Raw genomic sequence first — 20,512 nt, 5'->3', positions numbered from 1 at the left:
AGTTAAGCTATGGTCTTACACATTATATCCCATTACAGCCCGTCCATTCTACCTCACTTTTAACCTTAATGCTCGAACACCATAGTGTCCTCTCGGCAAGACCTAGAGCTTCGAATATCACAGTTTGCACCCAACAATTTTGAATTGCAGTAAATGGAAACTACATCTCCTAAACTATCCGGTCAATCCTCCATATCACCAAATTCTAACATCATTTAACCTGCAAATAATTTTCCTTCTGTACTCCACAGTTATAAACATGCAATTCATGTATTTCATAAACATATTATCATGGAGTACGCTACCTTTTAGGCATGGAATCAGAACCATTTTATGCATAACAGAATACATTTGTGGATACTCATATACCTATATAATCTTGTACATGAAAAATATTCTCAATTAGCAGAAATTATACATTATCACAGAACTTTCTCTCTGAACTTAACATTCTAGGTATGAAGTATAGAAACTCACTTGATGCTTATTTGCCTACTCAACTTAGTTTTTTTGAACACCAAAGCTTCCATTCTCTTGGAAACTAAGCACTACAACCAAAGTCATAAGTTAAGCTCAACATTCCAGTAAAAAAACTCAGTTTCCAGAAATATGCAGAACCCCTTCAAAGGTTCTGAAAATTCGTAACTCCATTTTTCAAATTTACAGGCATCGAAATACTTCAATTTAGATATTTTACAATTTATTCTTTAGCATTATGAAAACACCATATTTACTATAATGTCACTTTAACATCACTTTGTGTTTAATTCACTACCATATTACACTTCAATTAAGGCTCCTATCATAATACTTTATTTCACATATCAAAATTATTTTACACTTTATTTTACTAGTTTATGACAAATTGTATAAAGTGTACTCATTAAGTAACAAGAGAATTCAAGGGTACGTACCTATCTTCCACCAAAAAACACTTGTTCTTTAATCTCCATATCACTTGAATCAGCTCATCAATTTCTTTCCTCAATAACATATCAGAAACATAAAACTCCTCATGAGAAATCTCTACTATAACATCACTTCCTTGCTTTTGCTCAAAGATTAAACTTGAAAACATGATAAAACATTAATATTCATACTTTGTTCTCTTGATTTCAAACCCTAACTTGATTTTCTTATCCTCTAACATGAACATATATTGTCTCCACATGAAACTTAGCTCTCTATGTTGTTGCTCTATTGGTTTCACTAAAATCTTTAAAAAAAAATTAAAGGTGTCAAGCTTGATTTGGTTAAAATTCTGGAAAAGACTGAAATGAAAGAAAATGAAAGTTTCCTTCGTATATGAATGAAAGTGGTGTGAGAATGGAAGAAAAATGACGAAAAATTTTACATTTTTCCATCATAAAAATCTATTAATTAAATAATTAAAATATTTGAATATAATAAAATAATTCCAACATCATCATTTCACCCAATAGTTCAAATTTTACCATTAAATCATGAGAATTTTCTCATAGATATCTAATTATAAAATGACTATTTTTCCCATGAACTTTCTCCTCAATTTCCTATTGGAAAAATCTCTATTTGAAAACAATAATCTTGCATAGTGAAAAATTAAAAATTTGAAAACCGATCTAGTTTGTGATGTTTATAGCAATAAACATTAACCAAATTCGTGCCTATGTTTTCGGCTTAGCGGACGTTCGCTATTCCCGACTTGAACCAATTGAACAAAAAAACAGAACTAGAAAAAGTTCTCTCATTTTAGGGTGAAAACAAATTTTCTTTCATCTTAATAGAAATTGATAGACTTGTTAATCTGGAAAAATATATGTAATAGTTGAGAATAAATTCTTTTTATTTTTCGGCAAAATAACAAACTTTTAAAGTTGTACTAATAACTCTACGATGCCATCTATTTATAGGAAGAGAAGGTAGAACACTTATTAACTTGCAGTAGTTTATTTCAAATAGAAAAATAACATTCTACTTAAAATAAAACTAGGGTGGATGACACACTCTAGTATTCCTACTAGGTTTTCCGCCCCCTCATGTCCTTGAGGGGTTTTTGGGCGTATCACACATCGGGTTCAATTACAAGTATTTTTTGGGCCTTTTGACCCAGTACTCTATAATGTGATCCAACCCTATTCAGTTTTTCTATTTCTCAAAATAAACTTTAATATTTATATATTTAAAAAATTATTTTCCTTACTTCATCCCCAGCAAAATTTTAACGATTTTAGTTCTTGTAAAATTTTGATGATTTTACCTGTAGTAAAATTTCGAGAAAATATATTTAATATTTCACAAATGAACATGTTTAATAGAGGTGTGTATGGGCCGGGCTGGGCCTAGCTTAGCTCAACAAAAAATTTAGGCCCGTTTGCTATGCCCAGGCTCGATTTGGCCCTAAAAATGGGCTTAAAACTTTGCCCAAGCCTAACCCAGATAAAAATGTTAAAACCCGAGCCTGACCATATTAATTTTTATATAGTTTTAAAATATATATAATACAAAAAAATACGAAAAACATCAAAATAAATATTTCCCTACAAATTGAAAATAAATTTTAAAAAATATGTATACTTAAATAACACTAAGATAGATGCAATTTAACAAGCAAATGTCTCTAAAAAAATTCACAAATGTCTTTAAAATAATAATAAAATTAACAATAAAATAAGTTTTATATAATACCCAAACAATAACAACAAAATAGTAGCAACATAATAGTAAAATGGTAACAAAATAGGGAGAAAACAATAAAAAAATAGATTTTTTTGTCATTTAGTGAATTCGGGCCGGCCCAGGAAAAAATGCTTTACCCAAGGCCCGTCCCGTTTATTAAACGAGCCTTATTTTTTTGTCCAAGCCCATTTTTCGCCTATATTTTTGCCCAAACCCTCCCACATTCCTGGCGGGCCTTCAAGCCGGGTTGAGTGGCACGACCCATGAACAGGTCTAATGTTCACTATGATCAAATGATTTATTTTCATTTTTGGGCTTCAAAACTATCCAAAAAAATAAAATCATTCTTTTGATCATTTTATAAGTAATCCATATAGGATTGCAAATGGATCGTTTCCATTTTCATTTCTATTTCCTTTTTTGGAAACCTTAATTAATTTTCAAATGATTTCATTTCTCCATTTCGAAGAAAACCATAATCATTCCTAAATGTTTCTCATTTGTCCTTTTCTATTTATTCCGTTCATTTTTATTTAAAAATGTAATTCGTTTCTAGTTTCAACGAGCAAGCGGAGGGACCGATTGGACATACCAAGTTGAGGCAAAAATGATTTATAATTAAGTTTTGACTTTTCGGATATTAATTATTAACTTATTTAGTTACAAAGTCATTCCACTATAGTATCGTGATTGAACTCTCTTCAACGACATACTATTACAAAAGCAACTATTTAGTGCTCATCCAATGATCTTGTCATTAGTGTGTTACCCTCATAGGATATCTTTGATCTCTTTGGGATAATATCCATTCTCCAATATGATCCTATTCTGTCTCATGGTAGCCATGACATCTTCCTTCATGAAAAGTCAATTACTATCAAATAATGATCAAGTCATCCATTACAAAGACAGACGAACCGTGGCTACGTTTACTTTTCATCAACAATGTAATGCCAATGAGAGGATATCATTTACCTATGTTTTGGTTTATGAATTCCACTATTGTAAATGACACTACATACTATAAAAGTTGTACACTCAACGCACCAGCTTTTGGTTCCTTATATATTTGAATTCAGGCTTTTACTTACATCAAAGTGTACGAGTCACACATACATAATCCGCCATCCACTCAGGATTTAGGTATGTCACACTATAAACGTCACAAGTGAATAAATCCATAAACGGATTCAAGAGCTATTCTGCTTAGGTCTTGTCCAATGTACTGTCAATCCATTTAGTCACATTTATGTATTTATCTTCTGGAAGTCATCCACTCCGATGCCTAAGACGAGACATCTCCCCAATTGGATTTTATAGTCGACAAATTAGTCTTTCAATCGGTTTGCTCATTTCTGATTAGACTAATGACATGTTTAGGTTAAGCTACTAATAAAAACTATTTTTTTGTATTACGATCCGACCACATAATATCGCTTAGTATTAGTTAAACATTTATACAACCAATGAGCAACATTTTCTTTCATTTTTCTTTGCGTGCAAAAATCATTTGAGGACGATATACAAAGTATATTAATATAATTCATGAATAGTTTTATTAATCAGTTTGTTCGAAAAAATTACAAGTGTATATTTACAAAAATACTACGCTTAGGGCACTAGATCTAACATTCCATCCTTGATTCATTGGTCACTTATGGTAAAATCATTACTATAATCCATTATTTTTCTCATTCAGCTTCAATTTAATCGTTCTTACTTTTAATTTCAAAATTTTCCCAATATTTTCACTTTTTTACAATTTAGTTTATACCCCAGAGTTAGTTTTCTTAACACACGAGTTTTTTCAACTTCCTCCGGTATCCAACTACCTTCTTTACCAACACTATTAATTCCTATTTTATTCCCTTAAAAAATTCTAGCCTATGCCATCTCATATTAGTACTATTTCTATATCAAAAGGTTTTTTAGAATGTTACATAAGGTGCATGCTAATCAAGGTAATAAAAGAGCTCGAAGCTCCTAAAAGAAATACTTCTAAAAAGCAAAGTGAAAATACAAGTGCCTTCACATAACTACCTAAATAAAAGGCATCAAAGCCCATTACCTTAAGGGTGCCTAATAAGAAAATGATGGTAAGCGTGACTCCTTCGGTGGTCACCATTGTCAATGAGGCTTGCCAAACCAAAACCACCATTTTGGAGAGCTTTTTACCACTAATAAAGAGGATGTTGTCTATTGGTTGATCCGGTTGGTGGTAATACATGGCATAGGTGGATAAGAAATGGCTTGATCCTTGAAAATGAAAAGGGTTAGTGATACTACTGGTTATGCTTTACCCATTCACATACACCTATTAACCCTTCTCTTCTTTTATCATCATTGCTAAGGATAATGTTGACTACAGATGTTGCCACCTAAAAAAGCCATGGACACCACTATTGTACGGAGGGTGTCATAGAGATCATGGTGTAATTATGAAGCCAGTTGCACATATTTCTCATTTAGTATGCACCTACTAACTATTCTCATTATTTTCAAGTGTTATTATGAAGCCAATTGCACGTATTGCTCATGTTGTTATGTCCTTACATATCATGAATACTTTTAAACTAGGTCATACCGAATGTGTGGCAGAGATCATAGTTGTGTCATTACGAACCCTTTTCACAGCGGAGGTATTTGCCTACTAATGGTTTTCCTCTGGATACCTCGAGCATATTACACATCTAAGAAGATCAATAAGAAAGGTAATGAAACAACACCTTAATCTCTAACCGATCAAAACCTTGACTTAGGAGGGAGTATCATTGATATCTAAGGCAGTGCTAACAATTTGGAAATAAAAGCGAAATGTCTCAAAAGGAAGTTAAAATCAAGCTTCGAGAAGAGTTGGTCGTGTCAAAGGCAGAAGAAGAGTGTTTGAAAAAAGTGTTGGCCACTAAGAAAGGGGTTATGGTAAAACTGAAGAAAAAGGTGGCCACTTTTGAGAAAGTGGTTGAAGCTTTTTGTGAGGAAAATGAATGGTTGAGCAGGTGATAACCTTGAAGGAAGAAGTTGTAATGTCTTCTCAATAAATTGATGAGTTTTAGAAAGTAGTAAAGCTATCAATGAGGGAACTTGATGGTTTTGTTTAAAGTTAAGTCGCATTAAAAAAAGGTAAAAAAATAAGAGTTTGTTAAGTTAAAAGAAAACCATTGCTAGGCCATAAACATTGTTTAGGAGGATGCCTCTGAAATGTGTACCAGAAACATTGTCCAAGCCCAAGTTGTGCCGTTGGCATGTATTCAAATACTGCATGGGCACTTTGATTTCTCTTTTGTCCTTTTGGTAGTGATTAACACTGTACTATAGTCTTTAAATATGAAAAAACATATTAGCGAGGTGCATGAGAATTGGAAGAAAGAAACTTTGAATTCTTGGATGTTTAACCTTGCTTCTCCTTCTTTGCCAACTATTGAAGACCGTTATTAAGATAACAAATATCCTAACTATTGACACTTTAAACGTCATGACTACTTTTCCTTCAAATCCTCCCAAGCCTTGTGTTTTTGTTTTTTAATTATGTATTTCACCTTTCACCAAATGTACCTTTCCTACTAGGAAAAAAGATTGTTATTATTTTCCTAGTTTTCTTTGTAGCACTTTGCTTGTCTTTATTTTTTATTCTTTTTTATGTGAACTTACTATGCCCATGCAAACAAGTTGGTTATGGCATTATTTGTAGAAGTCTTTGAAGGTTGCATCTGGCAAGTTTTCAACCATTTTTAGAGAGTTGGGGCCTTAAGAGACCTCGTTGAAAATGACATTAGGCATCTTAAAAGCCTCGTGTAAGAAGTAACAGTTGCTAGGGGTGATTAGTTTTGTTCGGTCAAGTTTTTAGATATTTTGAACTGTCTATCATACTTCGGTTTGTTCACTCAATTCAATTATCAATTTTTTCATATTATTTTTTTGTTATGATTTTTTTATATTTATTTAGATAAAATGAGCTTTATTTTATGGCTTTTGAATATTATTTGTCAAAATTTCAAGGTCCTTTTTCATAAATATTTCTAACAAACAACAAATTTTCAAAAACTTTTTAATTATTTTCATATTTTCATATAAAATAGTTTTTTATATCATGAAAAATAAAATTAATTATATATTAAATAAGAAATAGAATTTAGTTCAGTTAAGGTAATCGTGATTTTTGAACTTGCATTCCATAAACCTCCAAATACTTCTTCGAGTCGATTTTTTTTATCAGCCCTAACACTTGCCTTAAAAGACCTAGCTTGATAAGCCATTATAAACTTAGAAAGGCTAATACCATCAAGCTTTTGGACAGGCCTTTGCCAGAAGCCACACTATGCTTTAAAAGACCATTGTTAGAGTCCTACTTTGCTAGTAGTTGATACATTGAGTTAGGGCCCTAAGAGGCTTGCAGAACATAGCACTAGAGCTTTAAAAGGCTTTAGTCAAAAATAACATTGGGGTCTTTTGAAGGCCTATATCATAAACAACATTGGGGCCTTAAAAGGCTTTAACGAATACGATGCTAAAGCTTTGAGAGGCTTCACCAGTAACAACATTAGAGCCCTCGAAAGGCCTACATGAAAAGTGGAATTGGGTCGTAAAAGGCCTTTGTTGGAGAGTTGCTTTGTTGTTGTTTTTTTTTTTGGCAAGAAGAAGCCTCAGTTGATAAGGCACTAAAGCCTTTAAAGGCTTCATCGAAAATGAAATTAGGTGCAATTGGAGGGCAAATACTAAAAGATATACTAGGCCTTAGGAGGCTTCATTTGAAATTACATTAGATGTAGGGCGGTTTACATAGCTTGAGGTGCAGAGAGCTTCTAGGTGAAGGGCGTTTCATATAGTGAATGGTACGAAGTGCCATTTGGTTAGAAGGTTGGAGGTGGTTGAGAGGTAAAATTTTAGCATTTTGTGTCTATCCATTTTTCTTCTTGAAGGAATGTGTATTTATAAATGGAGAAAGCCTTGAAATGGAGCTTCATCTAATGATGATTTTCTTGTAAAGTTTAATCTTAGATATAATTTAGGGTGTGAGCTAGATTTGTTGTAAATTAAATGGATGTCTATAATCTCCTTAAGCATATTAAAGTAAAGAGATAAAACTCTTTACTTCATTTATAATCAGGAGATCATTAAATGGAGTAATTAAGAAAACTTAGTTCATTAAATGTAATACATTTATTAATTAAATGTAAAAGAGTTTATAAATAGTACATTGTAAGTGAAAATAAGATAATGAATAATTCTCCCGTATTTTCATCCACTTTTATTTATTGTTTTATTAATTTTCTATAATACATTATCAGCACGAGCTTCTACGAGTTCATAGTGAAGTTCACGTCATTTTAATTTTATATAATTTGCCCGTATAACTCCCGTTAAATTATATACGGTATACGTATTTTCATAATTCTATTATTTTAATTCCTAGATGAAATATTTGCTTTGAGTAACATTTGCACATTTATTTTTTCAACTAAAATCTAATAATGATTATATATACATGTTTTTTTATTAAAAGAAATTTCAATTAATGTAATTTGTGTTAAGTTATTATTATGACTATTCCTTTTTCTTTTTATGCTAATATTTGACATAGATATTATTATTTAACAAATTTGGTATATATAATTGAATTATTTTACGATTAAGAATACTTATTATTTTACTAATATTTTTTATTTTGATTCAAGTGATTATAATGTCAAATCTTGCTAAACTTGACTTTGCGGTCTCAGACATCTCAGGCAAGAATTATTTATCATGGGTGTTAGATGCTGAAATTCACCTAGATGCTAAAGGTCTAGGAAATACTATATTAGTAGATAAAGAAGCATCTAATCAAGACAAGGCAAAAACAATGTTTTTCATCTGTCATCATCTACATGAAGGGTTAAAAGTGGAATATCTTACTGTGAAAGACCCTCTTGAGTTGTAGAAAAATTTGAAATAATGATTTGACCATAAAAAAACTGTGATACTCCCTAAAGCTCGTTATGATTGGAAGCACTTACGGTTGCAAGATTTTAAGACTGCAAGTGAATACAATTCAGAACTTTTCAAAATTAGTTCTTAACTAAAATTATGTGGAGAAAACATAACTGATGATGACTTGTTAGAGAAAACATTTTCAACCTTTCATGCTACTAATGTGCTCCTGCAGTAGCAATACCGTGAAAAAGGTTTTAAAAGGTATTCTGAATTGATTTCATGCCTTTTGGTGGCTGAACAAAATAATGAGCTGTTGATGAAAAATCATGAAATTCGTCCCACTGGTTCTGCACCATTCCCTGAAGTGAATGTAGCAGTACACAATAATTATGAAAATAGAAAATATAGAGGTCGTGGCTGTGGTGGTGGACGTAGTGGAGGACGTGGTCGAGGACGTATTAGTAATCGTTATCATGGTGGTCATAACACTGATACTTTTAACCATTAAAAAAAGAGAATAATAATGAAAGACAAGAAAGAAATGGTCAAAATAATCCTTCAAAGATGGTTGAGAATATATGCTATTGATGTGGTATGAGGGGGAAATGGTCACGTACCTATCGTACGTCTGAGCATTTAGTGAAACTTTATCAAGCATCTATTAACAAGAAGGGAAATCATATTGAGACAAATTTTATATCCCAAAATGATAAAACAGAGGCAAAATATGAAGATATTCACTATAATACTAAAACTAACTATGCCTATGAGGGTGATAAATTTAATGACCTTAATAATATAACTCACCTAGATGTGGCAGATTTCTTTAAGAATCATTAGAAAATTGATGTTTTTTTGACATTTTTATGTTATTTTAAGTATGTTTTATTTTCTTGCATAAAGAATAATTTATATATTTAATAAATATTTGCAATGTTTCTCATATTATATTTTGTTTGTTTTTATGAAGAATATGAATATTCAACAAAATTTTGATGGACCCAAAATCAATGGAGACATGTGTCTTACAGATAGTGCTATAATATATAAGATACTCAAAGATAAAAAATATTTTTCTCATTTGACAATAAGTAATGCCCATGTTAATACAATATCGATTAGTTCAAAACTTATTAAAGGTTCTGAAAGAGCTATTATAGTATTACCTAAAGGTACAAAATTTATAATTTATGATGCTTTATATTCCACTAAGTCTCAAAGAAATTTATTGAATTTTAAAAATATTCTTCTTAATGGATATCATATTGAGACTATGAATGAGAAAAATATTGAATATCTATATATTTTAAATGTTGAATGTGGAAAGAAATATGTTTTGGAAAGGCTACCTGCTTTTTCATCATGTTTATATTATACACATATTAATGCAATTGAGTCACATGTTACTACAAACTAGAAGTTTGTAGAACCACATACTTTTACTATTTGGCATGACCGATTAGGCCATCCTGGGTCTATTATAATACGAAGAATCATCGATAATTCAATTGGACACCCATTAAAGAACAAAATATTCTTAAATTCAAGGATTTATCTTATGTTGCTTGTTCTCAAGGAAAATTGAGAATGATTTATCTTATGAATGAGCCCACATATTGTAGGTGGTCACGTGTGTCTTTATTATCGACTCGCAACCTGGCATTTGCGAGACTACTTGTAACACCCCCGTACCCTAGACCATCGCCGAAGTCGAGCACGAGGTGTTAACGGACTTAATTCATTAATTAAACAGCTCAAACAATTTATTTTAGAATTTCCAGACAAGCTGGCTAACTGCATCACAGTCGCTAAAAAATCCATATCTTGAGTTACAAAACTCAAAATCCAATTCCGTAAATTCTCCTTGAAAATAGACTCATATATCTACTTACTAAAATTTTTATAGAATTTTTGGCTGGCCCAACTAGTACAGTTTATTAGTTAAAATCTCCCCTGCTTCAGGGTTCGACTACTCTGACCCCTGTGTATTACGGATCAGATATATCCCTGTCCAAAGTTTTAATGACTATGAAGTTTGCTTTTCACAAAACTAGACTCAATAAGGATTTCATACATGTAAGGTATAACTCCTAATTGTTTTTGTAAAATTTATGGTAAATTTTTAAATTTAGAACAGGGCATTCAGAAATTGCTCTGACCCTATTTTACCAAAACGTAAATATTTCATAAAATACAACTCTTTTACCAATTTTGTTTCTTCCACATGAAAATAGATTCATTGAGATTCAATTCCATATTTTATTCATCATCTAATTCTATCTCTACTATTTTTAGTGATTTTTCAAACTCACGTCACTCCTGTTGTATGATTCTGTTTTATAGCCAATTTCACCATTTTATGGATTTCCATAGATTAGTTAGCACATAAAGCATACGTGTTATCAAATATAATCTCGATTAGCCACTCCAATAGCTAATCATTCTCAAACATTTCCATGCCATCCATGAGCTATATCATAAGATTATATACACAAAAGGATTATAATGTTATACATGCCATATCCCCAAAATACGCAAGCCACCATACCGAGATGGTCCGTTGATAGTGTGAGCGTGCGTCCGACCGTCCTGATCTCCAAACCTGTAATGACTCGAATTTTACCGTTACCGAAAAAGTGTATTTTCGGGTCTCCGTTTCTGAAAAATGGATTTGTAAATATTTATTAAAAATATTTACGAAGTAAAATGAGTGGTTAATTAGAGTTTAATTAAGTGAATTTAAATTTAATTAAGAGTAATTAAGTAAAAGGACCAAATTGAATAAAGTGTGTAGTTGAATTATAGATTAAAAGAAAATAAAAAGGACTAAAAGGGCAATTATACAAAAAGTATAAATTGAGGCGGTTTATCGTGAAGAAAATCTAAGATTTTTTTTATGTTTAGTATATTATTATATTATTATATAATAAAGATACTTTATGTTTTAATTATATTATATTATATTATATTATATTATATATATAAACTAAAGAAGCAAATGAAAGGAAATAGAAACAGAATGAAACGAAACAGAGAGCAGGGGAGAAAAAGAAAGAAAGAAGGGGAGAAAAGGGAAAATTGAAGGTTTGAAGCTTTAAGCTTTAATAGGTAAGTCAATCAAGCCCTTTTTACTTAATTTTGATGTTTTAGAAGTTTTAGAACAAAGTTTTGATGAAATTAAGTTGATATTTTGATAGTTATTAGATTTCTAGATATTGTCCATGTTAAATAAAATGATGAATTAAGGGCTAAATTGATAGAAATTCAAGTTAAAAATGATACAAGGATTGAATTGTAAAGTGATTCATAAGTTTTATGCTTTAAGGGCTAAATTGAAAGAATTTTGAAATTATGGTTTTATGATGAAAAATAGATAATTATGTCTAAGTTTGGTTAAAAATTGAGTAGAAATAAAGTATGAATTAAGATAGAAAAGTAAGTGAATTTAGTTAGAATTAAATTGAAATTAAAGTAAATCAACATTTTGTACTAAGACTATTTTGGACAGCAGCAGTAGTCTAAATTTGAAAAATCACCAAAAATTTTCAAAATTGAATTAGAGGATGAATAAATATGGAATTAAATATTATTGAGTCTAGTTTCTTATTGAAGAAATGATATAAGCAATTGAATTGTAAATTATGAGATATAATGAATTTTGTGAGATAAGGTCAGAATGAATTCGGGTTCCCCTGTTCTGACTTTGGAAAATCACCAAAAATTGAATAAAAATAATTAGAGGCTTAAAGTTATATGTTTAGAATCCATAATGAGTCTATTTTCATGAGAAATCAACGGGAATATTTTCTGAGTTCTGTACTATGAGATAATTAATTTTTAGTGAAGAAGGGACGAAATTGTCAGACAGCAGAATAGGGGTGAATTTAAAGAATAAACTGTACTTAATGGCTAAACAAAAAATTCTTAAAATTTTATTGTAAGAAGATTTGTGAGTCTAGTTTCAGGAAAAATTAGCGGATCTTAATTTAGAATCCTGTAACTCAAGATATGAATTAGTAATGTATTAATGACTATGAATTGTATTAATTTCGTAGTCAATGTGGTACCGGAAATCTCGGCTAAGAAAGGACAAGACAAAGTCAACGGGAGTTAGCTCAAAAAATTATGGTTTGTATTTCTATAATCCGAACTTAGTTATTATTTTTCATATTTATATACATATGGCAATTGTTAGTGTTAGAATTATGATGTTTTACAATTGGAATGGATTGATTTTGGTATGCGATGAATTTATTGAATTTATATTGATTGAAATTATTTTGATTGAATTTATATTGATTGAATTATATAATATATATGATTTATGTAGAAATTTGAATATTGAATGAATATTATATTGAAAAATATATTGATTAGAAATATGAGGAAATTGATATGAATATATGAGATTGTGATATTTGAATATTTGATATTGAAAAGTGAATTGAATTGTATTGAATTATGAATTAATGTGAATAATTGAAATATATTGTTGAATTGAATGAAATTGTATGAATTGTGAAAATGGGTGAATGTATGTGATTATCAGAATGGTATATTGATGAAAGAATTATTAAATTGAGAAAGTGAATGAAATACCCTATTAACTAGTCGGGCTAAGTCGGATATAATTGGCATGCCATAGGATCTGGAAGTGTACGGGATTTGCCGGCTTTATCGATCAGGCACTTTATGTGTCGTATTTCAGGCACCTCGTGTGTCGTATCAAGCACCTCGTGTGTCGTTTTAGGCACTTTATGTGTCGTATACTGATCAGGTACTATGTACCGTTTTAGGCACAATGTGCCATACTGGTGTGTTTGGGTTGGAATCCATGTATCCGTCAAAGTCCAGGTTTGTTAATAGGGGTAAATAAGTGAAAGATAAATCGAATAAATTTGATTGATCAAGCTATTGAAATGAAACTAGAAATTGAATTGAGAATTGAAAATTTAGATATGAAATTGAAAATATGAACCAAAGGTTCATGAAATGATTGGAGTTCGAATTGATGATATATGATGCCACTTGATGAATTGAAATGTGATTTGAGATATATGAATCGTATGTATATACTGAAAGCTATCAGGAATAGTAAGTTAATATGATATAAATGAAATTGACTGTTATTGAAATGAATTAAAATGGAATATGATTGATAAGTGTATAGTTGAATATAGTTTAATGATATTGAATTGTGAGTAAATTAAGGAAAGCTATACCGAGTAGTAAGTGAATGAATGGAGTACATAATAATAGATTTAGTTAAGAATTGAACAATTATGTTATTGTGTTTATTATATGATTTGTATAAAATTTATATGGTAAGTAGTTAAAATTTATCTATGAATAAATAATTGAATAATTGTAATTGTTATTATGATATTAAGTATTTGTTATATTATTAATTGTTCGGATTATAGAAATACCACTGAGTATACCATACTCAGCGTACGGTTTGTTTTCGTGCGCAGGTTAAGTAAAGATAGTACGTTGAATCAGCATCCCAAGACGATCCCGAATTCATTAAGGTAAAGTATGTTGAGTATTGATAATGGCATGTACCCAGGATGTTTAATAAGAGTCATTTAGGTTGTAAAAGTATTGATGAAATGAGTAAATTATGGTTGGCAACGATATGTAGTATGAATTTTGAAATTTACTAAAAATTCGTAGTGATTCAAAAATAGTCCCGAATTGAATTTACTGTTCATATTGGACCGCGAGGGCCCATTAAAGGGACGACATCTTAAAACTAGGATGTGTGTGAATATTTATTTTAATTAATGACCCAAAATTGGACTGTACTGACTGGTAATGTCTTGTAACCCTATTCCGGTGACGCTATAGGGTTAGGGGACGTTACAAAACCGGCTTGTCAAAACTACAAGGAATGGAAGGGAGGGAGTAAGCATAAATGCTTAGTAAGTTCACATGCAAGTAACAAATAACTTAACAAAGCAATTATACCAACCAACATTAGCATAATATCACCAAAACATATATCACATTTCTATTCATCATTCATCGTCTTACTACATTATTGGCGTAGACGTTACGGCCGAATTCGGTGTGTCACATTACCTACCACTAACCAAGTTACCTAGTTTACTAAAGTTTGGGTGAGCTTTGCAAAAACCATTAATGAAGTTTTAAGAGAAATGTTCCGATTCACTAGTGTGAGTCCTACCCATTATCGATTGTTAAGGTTTAGAAAAACGTGACTTTTGTTGTACTTTAAAAAGTTTCGTTTCAAAGACGTTTGGTTGTCGTGTCAGTTTGAAACAAGTAATTTTTGATAAACGCAGAGTTAACCAATTTCAAGGAATCAATTTAAGTGATGTGAATCTCAAGTCGAAAACGATTTAAGTAACTTTAAAAAAAAAACCCAAAATAAAAATAATAGAGCGGCCTTATTACAACTTTAACCAAAATAGAAATAATCAAAAATAAATGCGAAAATTAAAAAGGAAGCTACTTGAAACTTATTTAAAACCAGAAATTTAATCTTCGTGGCCACTCTGAATCTCGCCCAACTCCAAGTCTACCAACTAGGGCTCACCTGCAAGGATGAAGAGAAGGGGGTGAGTTTGGAAAACTCTGTGTATATGGAAAACCCATCCAAAGCCCAATTCAGATCAAGCCCATTGGGCCTAAGCCCTATTCAGATAACCGCGGGTACTGGGCCAAAGCCCTTTTCAGAATACGATAAACTGGGCCTTAGCCCTTTTCAGATAACAGTATGGCCCGTAGGCCCATTCCAGAACAGAACAGACATATTCGTGTATGCAAGCCCAACCCAGCCTATAACCAACTGCTACACTCCACCCGTACCAGCCCTCCACTCCATGTGGGGAATAGCTCAACCCACCCAGCCCTACACTCCACAGTTGCAGCATAGCTGCTCAGATATCAGTAAGTTGAGGCAAAGCCTCCAGTACGTTGTCAAGCCATTTTCAGTACTTCCTCCATCAATAACCCAGTCCCATGCATCAGATAATAATAACATGGCATGCAGTAAATAGTAACAGTCAAACATGCATTCAGGTCAACCTTAACCCTAGGGGTATATCAGTAATTTTGCTCCTAGAGGTAAAACTGTAAACTTTCCACCTATAAAGGTATTTCAGTACTTTTATCAGTTTTAAGGGTTCTCATGAATGTTACGGTCCTTACTAGCCCATTTGTCATCGCAATAATTTATTTATCTCAATTTCACAATTTTAGCCATTGGGCCCTAAAACCCCTAATGGGCCCTATAGTGTCCATTAGCCATTTAAGCCCATTTAACTCAAGTTTTATGACCAGTTTATCGGTTTAAGCAGTTTTGATTCTATAGTCTAACAGAACATATTTATTGCCTATTTTTTTATATTATATATTTTTATTATTTTTTTATTTATTAACCCGTATGAGCCGGTAAGCCCATTAGGCCCAGTTTTAGCCTATCGAGGCCCAATTACCGAAGTGCACGAAATTTCACACACGACTAACTTACCACTTTGTGATTTCAGATCTAATTATTTCTAAACGTCTTGTGAGCACTCGCACACTCACAAGCCCACGAAATGCCAGAATTTCGGCATTTCGGCATTTCGGCTTTTGTCGAATTAAACTATGAGAGGGTGTTCGATACACACCTATTTCGGAATGACTGCTACTGAGATCCCTAACGATGTCCTACAATTGATTACCACAATTCTTAGATTGCAAACCACAACAACCAATCCCAATATTCAGCAACCCATATTCGAACCACGCCCCTAAAGCCTTTAGAATCTTACCTTTTTGTCGAAAACCGATGACTAGATCTAAGTCTAGTTGTTCCAAAAATCCAAGCCTTCGATCAAACCTCTAGAAGACACTAATCACCAAAAGAAATCGTCGGTTAAAGACCCTTAAAGCCCTATGCCCAAATCAACAGCCTCCCTAGATTTTAGGGACTTCGGTTTTTCTAAATTGTAAAATAAGACTAGATCTGAGGTGATGAGCACTTACCACTTATTCCTATTTAATTTCTACCCAGATCTACTACAGATCTATCCTCTAAACGATAGTAGAACTCGAATCCAGGAGATCTGAAGTTTCGGCTATAAGTCCCTAATCTATGGTATTTCGGCTTTTTAAGTGATGAAGAAGATGACGATTTGAGGCTATAACTTCGAAGTAATGTTGCCGACAGATACTAAGGGTTTAGAGAATATGAAAGTTGATCAAAAAGATCAAAAATAACTGAAGGATTTTGGCTTGGAGAAATCGGCACAAGAAGTGAGTTTTCGGGATTTCAACTTTTATGACAATCGGCTATGGAGGTTTTTTGGAGGATGGGATTGACAGAGGAGGTGTGTAAGGTGATCAGAAGGTTTTAGCTAGAAGAAAAAGCAAAAAGGAAGAAAAAAATGGAGGAAAAAGAGAGGAGGAAGAAATCAGCACCAAGGAGAAGGAATTTGCGTTTTCGGCTTTTGTGAGAACTCAGAAAGGATGAATGACAGTGAAAGCTTTCAGGTGGCTAACCCTAATTCTCCAAGACAGAAGAAGAAAAGAACCTAACCCTAATATCAACTAAAACAATCGGCCCAACCTCTCTAAGGCCCTTGTCGAAATTCACTTAAGTGATTACATGCCCGGCACATGCCTAAAATTAAAAAGTAACAATATGCTTACCTTGTAACTTGAACCCTGGACCTTTAATTCCTTCCCAGACGCCATTTTTTTAGGAACTTAGTGGCGCCACCTTGCCACTTTACCAAGGCCTTATTTGCGTCATAATTTACGAAGTTCTCTTAAAAACCCACTTAACCAAGTCTCCTATTCACTTAAAATCCAACCTTGATATTTTACCGTGTTTAACTTAGGCTTGGGCCTTCTAAAGGCCCACTAACACATTTAAACACAATTCCAATATTCAGAACACCAAAATTTCAAAATTTACCAAAAATCACAGAAACCCGAAAAATCCCGAAAATCAGCGCGTTACAGTTGTCGTATCAAGTCTCAACCCGAGGGTTAAGTACATACCTGTCCAAAGTGCCCATTCCGCAACACTTACCAATACGTCACTTGCATCTTGAGTATTCATCCATTTCACTAGAATTTTACCCATTGAACACATCGGAATATAACTCGGATACATGGAAAGTTTGCACATAAGTGCCACATATGTAGCCAAGCTACCATGTAACCCGCCCATAAGTGAACTCGGACTCAACTCAACGAGCTCGGGCATTCACATCCATAATTAAACTCGAACTCAACTTAACGAGTTCAAATGCCTAGTTACATCTCACGAACTCAGACTCAACTCAACGAGTTTGGACGTTCGCATCCATAAGTGAACTCGGACTCAACTCAACGAGTTCGAATGCCCAAATATCTGAATCTATTCCTAAGGTTCAACGGGACTTTCCTCGTTCATACTCCTTTACCATTCTCCTTGGAATACCAATGACGATACTTCGGTAGTTTTTCACATTTTTCACATAATTCACAAAAATTTTGCATGTTGTCTAACAATGACCACAAAGCATAGAATTGCATGATAACAGTCATAATATCGTATAAATAGCATTAAATGATTTAAAATAACGGTTATATTACAATATTTACATATGAACTTACCTCGATACAAACTGAGAATAGTCGAGCCTATTCCTCGTAAACTTTATTTTTTCCCCGATCTCGACTCGAATATCTTTTCTCTTGATCTATAATACCAAATTAATTTATTTAATACACACATTCATCAAAACAGCCCTTAATACAAACTTTGGTAAAATTACCATTTTTCCCCAAACTTTCACATATTTACACTTTTTCCCCAAGGCTCGTAAATTAAACCTCATCCTATTTTCTTATGTTTTATGACATGCTGATCATTTTTCCCTTCTATAGCAACATCAAATTCATACTCTAACGTGTACTTATGAATATTAGGTATCTTTACCGATTATGTCATTTTACTCATTTTTACGAAAAATCACTTAGCAAAAGTTGTTTAACACAATCTCAAACTTCATATTCTACCATAAAACATCAAAATTCATACATATCATCCATGGGTAAAATTTTAAATATAAACCCTAGCTCAAAATATTGGTAGAAATAGTTAAACCGAGCTACGAGGATTTCAAAAATGTAAAGAACATTAAAAACATGCATAGGAATCACTTACAATCAAGACTTAAAAGTGTTGAAACCCTAGCTATAGTGGAGAGCAAAATTTGATAGCAACTTATGGAGAAGATAATCATTTTTATGTTATTTTTCCCATTTTATTTCATTTAATATTCAAATGACCAAAATGCCCTTCCTTACTAAACTTTCAAAAATTCCATCCATGTCCAATTTTTGTCCATAAACTTATAAATTGGTCAAATTTCTATTTAAGACCTCCTAATTAATATTTCAAAGCAATTTCATACTAGAAACTTCTAGAATGCAAGTTTTGTAACTTATTCAATTTAGTCCCTAACTTCAAATTAAGCACTTTATGCATAGAATTTCTTCACAAAATTTTCACACAATCATGCAATCATATCATAGACTTCAAAATAATCATCAAATCATTATTTCTATCTCGGATTTGTGGTCCCGAAACCACTATTCCAATTAGGCCCTAATTCGGGATATCACACTACTAGCACAAATAATTCGATTAAGAGCACAATTTCCAAATTATGCAATCAAAACTAATCGTCTTGATAATGCTGGTGAGTTTACATCCCAAGCTTTTAGTGATTATTGTATGTTAATTGGTATAAAAGTTAAACATCCTGTAGCTCATGTTCACACATAAAATGGTTTAGCTGAATGTTTATCAAATGCCTCCAACTAATAGCTCGACCATTACTTATGATAACAAAACTCCCTCTTACAGCTTGGGAATATGCTATTTTGCATATACGCTTAAGGCCAACAAGTTATAATAAGTACTCCCCATTACATTTGGCTTTTGGTCAAGAGCCAAATATTTCCCATCTTAGAATTTTTGAATGTGCAGTATGTGTTCCAATTGCTCCACCACAACGCATAAAGATGGATCATCAAAGGAGGTTGGGAATATATGTTGGTTATGAATCTTCTTCTATAATTAAATATGTTGAACCATTAACTGGAGATTTATTTACTGCAAAATTTATTGATTGTCATTTTGCTGAAACAACATTCCCAACATTAGGGGGAGAGAAAATACAACTGGTAAAATAAATTACATGGAATAGATCATCATTATCTCAATTAGATCTTCACACAAGTTAGTGTGAACAAGAAGTTCAAAGGATCATACATTTGCAAAACATCGTCAATCAATTGCCAGATTCATTTACTGACCTAAAAAGAATTACAGAATCTCACATACCAGCTGAAAATGCTCCAATACGAATTGATATCCTAATAGGGCAAATTGTTAGTGCAAAAAAAAGTAATCCACGCCTGAAGCGTAGAATGCCAACTGATTCTAACGATAAAAATACTCGTAAAAGGAAAGGAGTAATTATTCAATATGATAATATTGTGAAGGCAAGTGCCCAAGAAAAGGCCAAAGATATAACTAATCAAAAGAACCCAAAAGAGGTTCAGGTGCCTGAAAATGGTGATAACGAAAAAATCTCAATAAGTTATGTTACTTCATGAAAAAGATGGAACCGGAAAAATATAGTTGTTGACAACAATTTTGCTTATAATGTTGCTATTGAAATAGCAAAAGAAAATAAGGATCCTGAGCTTAAATCTATTGAGGAATGTAGAAAGAGAAAACATTGGCCAGAATGGAAAGATGCAATTCAAGCATAATTAAATTCACTTTCCAAAACGTAACGTTTTTGGACCTATATTCCAAACATCTAAATATGTAAAGCTGGTAGGATATAAATGGATATTTGTGCAAAAATGAAATGAGAAAAATGAAGTCGTAACATATAAAGCACGATTTATAGCACAAAGATTT

Source organism: Gossypium hirsutum, chromosome A05, assembly GCF_007990345.1.
Source record: "Gossypium hirsutum isolate 1008001.06 chromosome A05, Gossypium_hirsutum_v2.1, whole genome shotgun sequence".
In the NCBI taxonomy this organism is placed as follows: Eukaryota; Viridiplantae; Streptophyta; class Magnoliopsida; order Malvales; family Malvaceae; genus Gossypium; species Gossypium hirsutum.
This window is presented reverse-complemented; position numbering follows the sequence as displayed.